At 36.4% G+C, this 10,188-nt stretch overlaps 1 pseudogene; it reads left to right on the forward strand.

Moving 5' to 3' along the window:
- Positions 1-1,446: 1,446 nt before the first annotated feature.
- On the forward strand, positions 1,447-4,778 carry LOC101717701 (cytochrome b5 reductase 4-like; annotated as a pseudogene).
- The last annotated feature ends 5,410 nt before the right edge of the window (positions 4,779-10,188 follow it).

Below are 10,188 nucleotides of genomic sequence, written 5' to 3' on the forward strand. Positions count from 1 at the left end.
TACACACTGATTCTGGTCTTACATGAGTTCTGAGTAGTATTCCCTTTGATTCTTTGGGGGAAAGTCCCCTGCTTTGGGTAATTTCCCTAACCATGTATGCTGATTAGTAGTATTCTCAAGAATATTGGGGAAAACCTGCAGGTTCTAGTAGTTCACTTGCTGTGTAGCTTACCTCTTCTCAGTCCTGAGTATTGGGCCCTTCTAGCTGTCTTGTTTCCCTGGACTCCTACCTACATCTCTTCAATTCAGGTTTTCCCAGGCTCTGCCTGCCCAGCTCTCAATCCTTCTACACTTTAGCCTGAAAAATCCTCTCAAGGCAGCAAGCTGAGGCAATCATAAGGTTTAACTCAGTTGTTTTCTGTTTCTCAGGGGTTACTGTCTTGTTCCTGTTGTTTATGTCTTGTTTTACATATTTTGCCTGTGTATTAGTTGTTTCAGGATGAAGGGAAAAATCTAACCTGTTACTTCACCTTGGTGAGAAATGGAAGTTAATTTAATCCTTGGAGTTTTATATGTGTACTCACTATCTTAAATGGTATGTTTTGTTTTGTTTTTTTGAGATATGGTCTCACTGTGTAGTTCAGATTGGCCTTGAACTCACTATATAGCCCAGGCTGACTTCAAACTCACAGCGATCCTCCTGCCTCAGTCTCAGATTTGAGTTTTCTCTTTAACTTGAGTTACTTAGAAGCATCAGTATTTATTCTAATAGTTTAAATTTGAAATGTTCCCTAAAGGCCCTGAGTTAAAGGCTTGGCACTCAGCTTGGTGCTATTGTGGGGGCAGGGGTGGTTATGGAATCGTTAAGAGAAAAAACCTTAGTGGGAGATTTTAGATCATTTGGGGGCATGTGTTTGAAGGACATTGTTGGATGCCAGTCTTTTCTCTCGTTTCCTAGCCATTCAATGAACAGGTTTCCTTTGCCATATCCTCCTGTCACAATGTACTTCCTTGCCCCGGGCCCAGAAGTAACAAGACCAACTGACCATGGACTGAAACCTCCAAAACTGTGAGCCAAAACAAACCTTCCTTGTTTTTAATTTGATTGTCTAAGATATATTGATAAAGTAATGGAAAGCTGACTAACACATGTATTATTTTTTTTCTCTGTTCTTTATTGTGATTTCTAATTTATTGCCTTGTGGACAAAGAATGTGACTTTTGTGATTAAAAATTTGAAAAGAGACAAACCATATTTTTTATTTCTTAATTTTGAGAGACATTATTTTACTTTGTCATTTTCTCTGAGTGTATCTCTCAATTTTTGCTTTATATATCCCAAAGTTATTCTAGACGCCAAAAGTATAACATTTCTTTATCATGTATTGTAACTTTTATGAATGTAAAATACTCCTGATGTACTTGAATTCTTTTCTGTTTTGCTTTATATTACTATTGTCAACACTTTTTTTCATTAATATTTGCCTAGTGTATCTTTATATATTGATTAATTTTTATACTTCTCTGTCATGTGATTCTAGGAGCATCTCTTTTCAGATTTTCATATATTCCTGCTATTCTGTCTATGTATGTTTATAATATTTTAGACCTTTTCTTTTTCTTCCATCTACTGCAGAATTTTATCATACTGGGTACATATACTACAACCTCCTAGGAATCTCTCCAAAAACAAAAATAATAACAAAAACAAAACAAAGAGAAAAACCCCAACAGTTCCCTAAACTTTGCTGTAGAATCTTTGCTGCACGTATCTTTGGCCCAGGATGCGGAGGAGTTGGAGGAAATGTGGCAGACACTGGAGGAGCAGCAGGCTGAGTCCCCAGGCCAACAAGATGAGCCAGGAAGCAACAATATATATGAAGTATAACAATGCCACACTCTGCACTATATTCCAGAGTATAAAAATTATGGCTGCTATTTTCTTATCAGCTCTAAAGCTCAAGTAAATTTCTTTTGTGGCAAACTGCATAGCAATTTGGATACTACCTAGAGTTAGGCCAAACTTCATGTAGGCTCAAACTTGTATTCTCAAACTTCATATAGGCTCAAACTGTAATTCAGACAATAGCCACAAGTTCAGTCATTCCCAGGCCACTCACACTTCTGACCAATTGACTATAAATTTTGAAGTTCCCATTGCCCCTGCAGGCTCAATAATTTACTAGAAAGACTCACAGACTTATGAAAGGGCTGTAATTAAAATTATACTTTTACTACAGCAAAAAGATTAAATCAAAACGAGCCAAATGAGGAGATGCATAGGGAGAGACCAAGGAAGCTTGTGTGTCTTCTCATGGAGTCAGTATCATGATCCCTCCTGGTACATCAGTGCATTATTACCAGCCATGAAGCTTGTCTGAGCTTTGATGTCCAGAGTTTTTGTTGAGGTTTCATTAAATAGGCATTACTGATTGAATTCTTGGCCACATCATTGAACTCAATCTCCAACCCCTTACCCTCCCAAGAGATCAGAATTATACCATGCCACTTAAAATCCTAACCCTCTAATCATGTTTGGTTTTTCCAGCATAGCCAGGCCCCTCCCTTTCTGGAGCTCTCTTGGGGCCTACTGTGAGTCACCGGAAGTAGCATAAACTATCAGGGCTTACTGTGAATAACAAAGACACTCCTTCCTTGAGAAATTACAAGAACTTTGGCTTTCTTCCAGAAATCAGAAACAAAGACCAGTTCAGTTCTTTACTATACAACACCAACTTGATGTGGGATCTAGGTGAGGATGGAAATTCTGGGAAAGACAGTTCCACCTTAGCTTAGTTGACATTATAAAAGCTAACACACAGCTTTATATCTGTCTGCCCTGCACCCCATCAAGAAAATATCTTTAGCTCTCCCTGGCCTCAGAGCCAGAGCAGGAGGTGCCCGCCAGGGGGGTCAGTTGTCAGCAAGGCTGGGACCGAGGTCCAGGATGCTAAACATCCCTTCTCAGTCTTTCCTGGCCCCCAGTTCTCAGCAGCATGTAGCCTTGGGGAAGGGGGATGTAGCAAGGTACCTTTAAAACAAGACAGAAGTTTTATGGATTGGATTCGACTGACCAAAAGTGGAAAAGATCTAACAGGATTAAAAGGCAGGCTAATTGAAGTAACTGAAGAAGAACTTAAGAAACATAATAAAAAAGATGACTGTTGGATATGTATAAGAGGATAGATATGTTTATAATGTCAGTCCACATATGGAATATCATCCTGGTGGAGAAGATGAACTAATGAGAGCAGCAGGATCAGATGGTACTGACCTTTTTGATCAGGTTTACCATTGGGTCAATTATGAATCCATGCTGAAGGAATGCCTAGTTGGCAGAATGGCAGTTAAACCTGCAGTTCCAAAAGACTATCATGAGGAAAAGAGAGTCTTAAATGGTATGCTTCCCAAGACCTAAGTATCAGGTACACTTGCCAAAGAAGGTCTAATTCTCCAAGCCACGACTGGTTCCAAACAGACGTTTTAGTCGCCATTGTCATATATACTACACAAAAGGATATCAGTTTAGATTCAGTAATAGTTGATCATCAAGATGACTCCTTTAGAGCAGAAACACTTATCAAGGATTATTCATATTTTATCCATATTGGGCTAAGCCACGAGGTTGAGGAAGATTTTTCTGTGAGAGTTGTTGAGAAAGTGGGAAAAATAGAGATTGTCCTTAAAAAAAAGGAAAATATTTCTTGGAAATGCCTTGGACATCCCCTGGAGAAGCATACTTTACTTATTCTAAAGAAAGATACAGGTTTATACCACAGAAAGTGCCAGTTAGTTTCCAAGGAAGATGTCACTCATGATACAATGCTTTTCTGTTTGATGCTGCCACCAAGCACTCATCTCCAGGTGCCAGTTGGGCACCATGTTTACCTCAAGGTAACTATCACAGGTACAGAAAAAGTAAAGCCATATACACCTGTATCTTATTCCTTATTCTCAGAGTTTAAAGAACTTAAAGATCTTCCTAACAATAAATACATCTACTTTTTGATCAAAATCTACCCTGTACTCCTCACACCAGAGCTTCGGCATCTTCAGATTGGAGATTTTGTTTCTGTAAGTGGTCCCAAAGGCAATTTAAAAAAATCCAGACTCCAGGAATTAGATCTCTTTTTAGTGGCAGCTGGAACAGGCTTCACACCAGTGGTTAAAATACTGAATTATGCTTTGAGAAACACCCAGTTTCAGGAAGTTGAAGTTGATGTTCTTCAATAAAACAGAGGGTGATATAATTTGGAGAAACCAATTGGAAAAATTAGCATTTAAGGATAAAAGATTTGATGTTGAATATGTTCTCTCAGCACCACCATCTGAATGGAATGGCAAGCAAGGACACATTTCACCGGCTCTTCTTTCTGAATTTCTGAAACGAAGTCTTTTATTTTTTATTTTTTGTACTGGGGATTGAACTCAGGTCCTTGTGCTTGCAAGGCAGGTGGCAGAACCACTGAGCTAAATCCCTGACCCTGAAATGAAGTTTTGAAAAATCCAGAGTCCTCCTCTGCATTTGTGGACAAATGCCATGTATAGAACAAGGAATAATGTTGCTGCATGATCTTTACTTTTCCAAAGATGAGATCCACGGTTTTACAGCATAATGAAGAACTGTCATTTTCCTTTATTCAGCTAGTTTCCTTTATTCACCTAAATTTGTGATTGCTTAGAAATTTTTAAGAGAAAATTTTTGTATGTATTACAAGGTTAACTACAATCCAGTCTTCAGTTTCTTAAATGAATCAAATACTCCATGAGTACAGATAACTTGTTGGCTTTATTTTGTACCATAACTTATTTTACTACTAATATTTGACCTGGAAAAACAATCATAATAAGTAACAAATACATAAAAGATTCTTTGTTATGAATAACAAATTTCCTTATTATTGAAATTGTATCACAGTTTTAAAATAAGCAGCTGTGTTTTATGACATAAAGAAAATGATCACTTTGATCACATTTCTATGCTATAAATTACTAGCAATACAGATTAAATTTTACATTGCATTTTTAACTCAGGAAATGATCATTTAAGTCCTTGTTAAAACATGGATGCTGTAACTTATTGAATTATCCAAATAATTTTGTGTATACATTTGGCATTGAATCAGAGTAGAATAAAATTATACTTAAGTACTTTTTAATCCTTGTGGTAAAAATGTGGCTGAATGCAACAATATTGGGCCGATGACTTAAAAAGAGAATTTTAAAAGGTACTAATAAAAGATATTGGACACATTTCAAAAAAGAAAATATCTTTTGCCAACTTTCCAATTTCTTGCTGCTTCTCTCTAAAGACCACCTCCAAAACTTTATCATAATCTCTTGGTTTCAGATTGCCAATAATATTTTAAAATATCATCCTCTTGTCTCAAAAAGTTTAAATCCATAGAAGTAGAGAGTAAAATGGTGGTTACCAGAGGCTGGGGGTGGGCAGTAGTCAAGGAAAGGGGAGATAGGGATCAAAGGATACAAAGTTTCAGTTAGATAGGAGGAATAAATTTTGGTGATCTATTGCATAGTATAGTAAGTACAATAAATAATAGTCTGTCTCTCAAAATAGCTAAAAGAGAATTTTACATGTTCTGGCCACAAAGACTATGTATAATAAAACATCACATTGTTCAACAACAACAAAAACTTCCTTATACTATTTTCTGTAATATATTAAATAAAATAAATTTTAAAATTTCACATTTCAAAAGAGAAAGTACGATTGGTTGACAAATTTTAAATTGTGTATCTAACTTGGTTTGGTTTTGGTAAACTATAGATAGGAATAACTTTTTGTTTCTAATAACTACCATCTATTTAGTGTTTACTATGTGCTAAGCCACTTACAACTATTTTACCAAAGAGAAAATTGGTGACACTCCCAAGATTACATATGAGTGGAATCCAATTCATATCCAGTCAGATAATTCCAAGATCAAGTTTTTAATTTTCATGTTGGTTAATCTTGATTTTCAAATTGATTAGCTTGAGAGATGAGTAGATTAGTAAACTTATAGGTGTGCCTGGGTGGTCATGGGGCATGGCCCTGGAGACTATGTCTGGTTCCCAGACCCTTCTTCTCTAGCTCTTTTACTGCTTTCTGCTTTCTGGCTGCCATGAGTTGAGCAGTTTTCCTCTTCCATGTCTTTCTACGATGATGTTTCTGCTTTGTAGTCAGCTAACCATGGACTGACACCGCAGAAAATGTGAACCAAAATAAACATTTCCTCTTTCTCTTTTTTTTTGGTACCCAGGATCAAACTCAGGACCTTGTGCTTGCAAGGCAGGCAGCAGAGCCACTGAGCCAAATCCCCAGTCCCTTCCTCTTTCCCTTTTAAGCTGTGTATGTCAGGTATGTTGGTCACAGTGAGGGAAAGCTAATACAACTTATATCCTTTTTTATTTATGTGTGACAGCATAAAATGGTACAAAAATTGCTTTTAAACCATAGTGTTTAACATTCTTATATTTTGTGCTTAAATAAGAAATTATTTGGTTTGTGTAATTTTAGTATTTTCCTCTCTGAAAGTTATAATAGAAAAGGTGAAGGAATGAAGCTACTTATGTAGCAATTGTAGTTGTAGTTTTTATTTCCAATAAATGAAAAGCCAAATTGGATAGACTCATTATATTAATATTGATGTTTAACATGCAATAATTGCTAGACTATTCTAAAACATTTTTGCATTGCTTTTTATTCCTTAGAATAATGAATGCATCCACATGATTCAAAAACCAAAACTATGTTAAAAGATATGTGTTAAGAAAGCTTTTCTTGGGCCGGCGATTTAGCTCAGTGGTTTCACTGCCTACTTTGCAAGCACAAGGACCCGAGTTCAATCCCTGGTACCAAAAAAAAAAAAAAAAGAAGTCTTTTCTTTCTTTTCTTTTGCAATACTAGAATTGAACCCAGGGATCTCTATCTATCACCACCTTTTTAAAAAAATTTTTTAAAAATAGGGTCTCTTTATATATTCCAGGCTGGCCTGAACTCACTATGTAGACCATGCTGACCTTAAACTCAAGCCTATCTTCCTGCCTCAGCCTCCCAAGTGCTGGAATTATAGGGATGTGCCACCACACATGGCTCCTAGCTTTTTTTACTTTGCCTTTTGAGACAAGGTCTTGCTAAATTGTCTAGGTGGGACTTGCAGTCCTGCTTCTGCCTCTCAGTGCTGTTTAGAAGTCTTTTACTCACTCCAGCTTTCTCTTCCAGCACATTCCCCACCAGCTGCCAGTAAATAATCATTTTCTTAGTCAAGTGTTCTTCCAATATTTCATTATGCAAATATATTTTCATTTTTTTCCTCTTTTCTCTCAAATGATACTTTTCCCACTTAACAATATAACTCATTAGTCTCAAGTTGTGCTTATTTGAATACATATATCTGGATCTGCTAAAGAATACCCTTCAGTAAATTTGTAGAATTATATTTTTATATGTTGAATTACCTTGCTTTATTTTAATGTTAGCGTACATTATACTTAAAAAAAAATAATAACAAGAAGTATAATGTTCATAAATTTTACTAATTTTTTTTGCCCGAGAAACAAGAGTGTGGCTCAATACCTGGTGGTGAAGGTAAAAATGCATCCTATTCGTTCTAGTTATCTATTGTTCAACAGTTTACCATGAGAAAAATGAAGCTGTTGCCTTATTTATAAAAGAAACAACTCAAAATGAAATATCTTATTTTTATAAATTAAGACTATCTTATTATCTTGAATACTTAGAGTGTCTGATAAATGAATATCATCTTAATAAGCATATTTTTTTACTTGGCACTTATGTTAATCAGCCTATTATAATAAAATATATGAGATATTCAACTTATAAAGAGGGAAGTGTTTTTTTTTAAATTTTGGGGTTTTTTTGGAGACAGAGTCTCACTGTATAGTTCAGGCTGGCCTTGACTAAACTCACTATGTAACCCAGGGTGGCCTAGAACTCAGTGAACCTCCTGCCTCAGCCATCAAGTGCTGGGAATACAGCCGTGCACCTATGCCTGGCTGAGAGAAGGTTTGACTAATAATCTGGGAGGTTTCAGTCCATAATTGGGTGGAGCCATTGCTTTTGAGCCTGTGGTGAGGCAGCAAATCTGGTGGGGAGTGCTTCTGGTGGGGAGTGAAGCTTCTCACCTCAAGATGAAGATGACTGAGATGGAAGAGCACAGAGAAAAGGGACTGGAGTCCCACTGTCCTCTTCAAGAGCCCTGCACTCCAGTCATGACTGAAAGACCTGCTACTAGGGCACTCCTCTGAAATTTTCTACCATTTCCCAATAGTGCCAAGGGGGTACCCAGCCTTTACCACATAGGCCTTTGGGAGGCTTTCCAGGTCCAAATTATAGCAGCAGTGTTTTTGACACACAGTAAGTACTCAGTAAGTGTTTGTGGAACCTAATTGAGATAAAACCCAGCTCAAATTTCATAAAAACCTTCAGTGCCCCTTTTATACAAGGTGAGAATTGATAATTACAAGTTTTGCTGTTGCTTTTACCTTATAAATTTACAGTGTGAAGGATAAAAGGCAAAAGATTTATCATTCTTTATTCCTCTCTAGACCATTGGAGGGAAGTAAATAGTTGTCAGTTATCAGCAGTAAATCCTGATGTCAACAAGTTTCAAGATGAAGTCCTACAAAACAGGAAGAGAACTTATCAAGTAAGTATTCATGGGGTACCTCCTGCTTATTTAAAATGCTTTGTTAACTATAGGACACTTTACAGGTATGAGATAGCCTCATTACTGTGGTAACTACTAACTAGAATCATTAATGCTAGTCCTATAAAAGTATAAAAATCTGTACTGTCTAGCTTAGAACAGTGATAAAACAGGTACAGATTGGATAAAGCTCCCAGAGAACATATAACAATGTTAGGTTTATGAACTTGCTGTAACAATTAACATGAGGAACCAGGGCCCTCTCCTATGAGGAAATAAGGGATTTTTAAAGGGGTTGGAATGATTCTAAACCTCGTATCTTGAGGTACTAGGGTTGTGGGGATCACTTGTGGATTATCACAGTCTTCTTTGATCAGGAAGTGGGAGGAATAAAGTAGGGTTGGGTAAGTCATCTGTAAGAAAGCAGCAATACTTTGCAAGGCTGAGGCAGGAGGATCCCAAGTTTGAGCCCAGCCTTGGCAACTTAGGGACATAGGGCTAAGGATTCAGCTCAGTATGAAGGCCCTCCTTTTCAGATTCTGGGGCTCCTTATTCTTCTGTCTGACCTCCCTCTTATATACATGGTTTGGAATTGTGAATTTGATGCATACATTTTTGTATTTTGAGACATTAATCTTTATTACTAATCAAATGATATTACACATTAAAACAATAAACTGCAAATGTCTTTATAATGGTATTTATCTAAATTTTGTTATTGTTATAACTAAAGCACATTAGTATATCTGAATATAAATGCCAATTTCCAAAAAGTCCACACATAATTTTATCCATTATTTAAAAATTAATATTATGAATATGCAGGATGTAGACTTTTAAATAGTTTCACTACTGAAGATGTAATTTGTAATGAAACTAGTTAATGTTCTAACAGTAACATGGGAAACAAAAGGTATTCTTTGAAAAAATTTAAAGAAATAATACTTTAGGAGGACAGTAAAAAATCCTGTTAACTGATTTCTTTTTATGAATCAAGTTTAAAAGAAAAAAAAACCCTAAAGAAATGGAGGCTACAAATGGATATAAATAAAGTAGACTACAAATGAATACAAAGCTATAGGAAAACAATGTGATTCATTAAACAATGCAGTTATAATGTATGGACATTGTCCACAATAAAAGTCTATATTCTGAAAACATGTTTTGATGATCCTTCCGAATTTCTCTGCGCTAGTAGGAGGTGGACTGAGTACACCAAAAGAATAGAAGGTGAAATTCAGTACGTTTTTAGTAAGCTTAAAGCTCTGATAAGGCAACAAAGTTGCTCACAAAAGCAGCTCAAGAGATAGGAATTACTATACCTTGGACCACAAACTCAGTAACTAGTGATACTAGGGCCTTCGGAAAAATAATTCAAAACTAAGATGGACATTTGTGACAAAGGTGCCCTTTGCTCACGGATTTGCTACTGAATAGCCCAAATTTATGAGGGTCACAGAATTTGACACTCCATGGCAGAATGGTCCTGCTAGCCATCTCTACTGTAAATGATGGAAACTGCAGCTGTTATGGGAGGTTAAAGATACATCGGTCAAAACCTAAGCAGATGACAGAG

This window comes from Heterocephalus glaber, unplaced genomic scaffold (assembly GCF_053883595.1).
Source record: "Heterocephalus glaber isolate CG9 unplaced genomic scaffold, H.glaber_assembly_v1.0 deba00001429, whole genome shotgun sequence".
Classification (NCBI taxonomy): Eukaryota; Metazoa; Chordata; class Mammalia; order Rodentia; family Bathyergidae; genus Heterocephalus; species Heterocephalus glaber.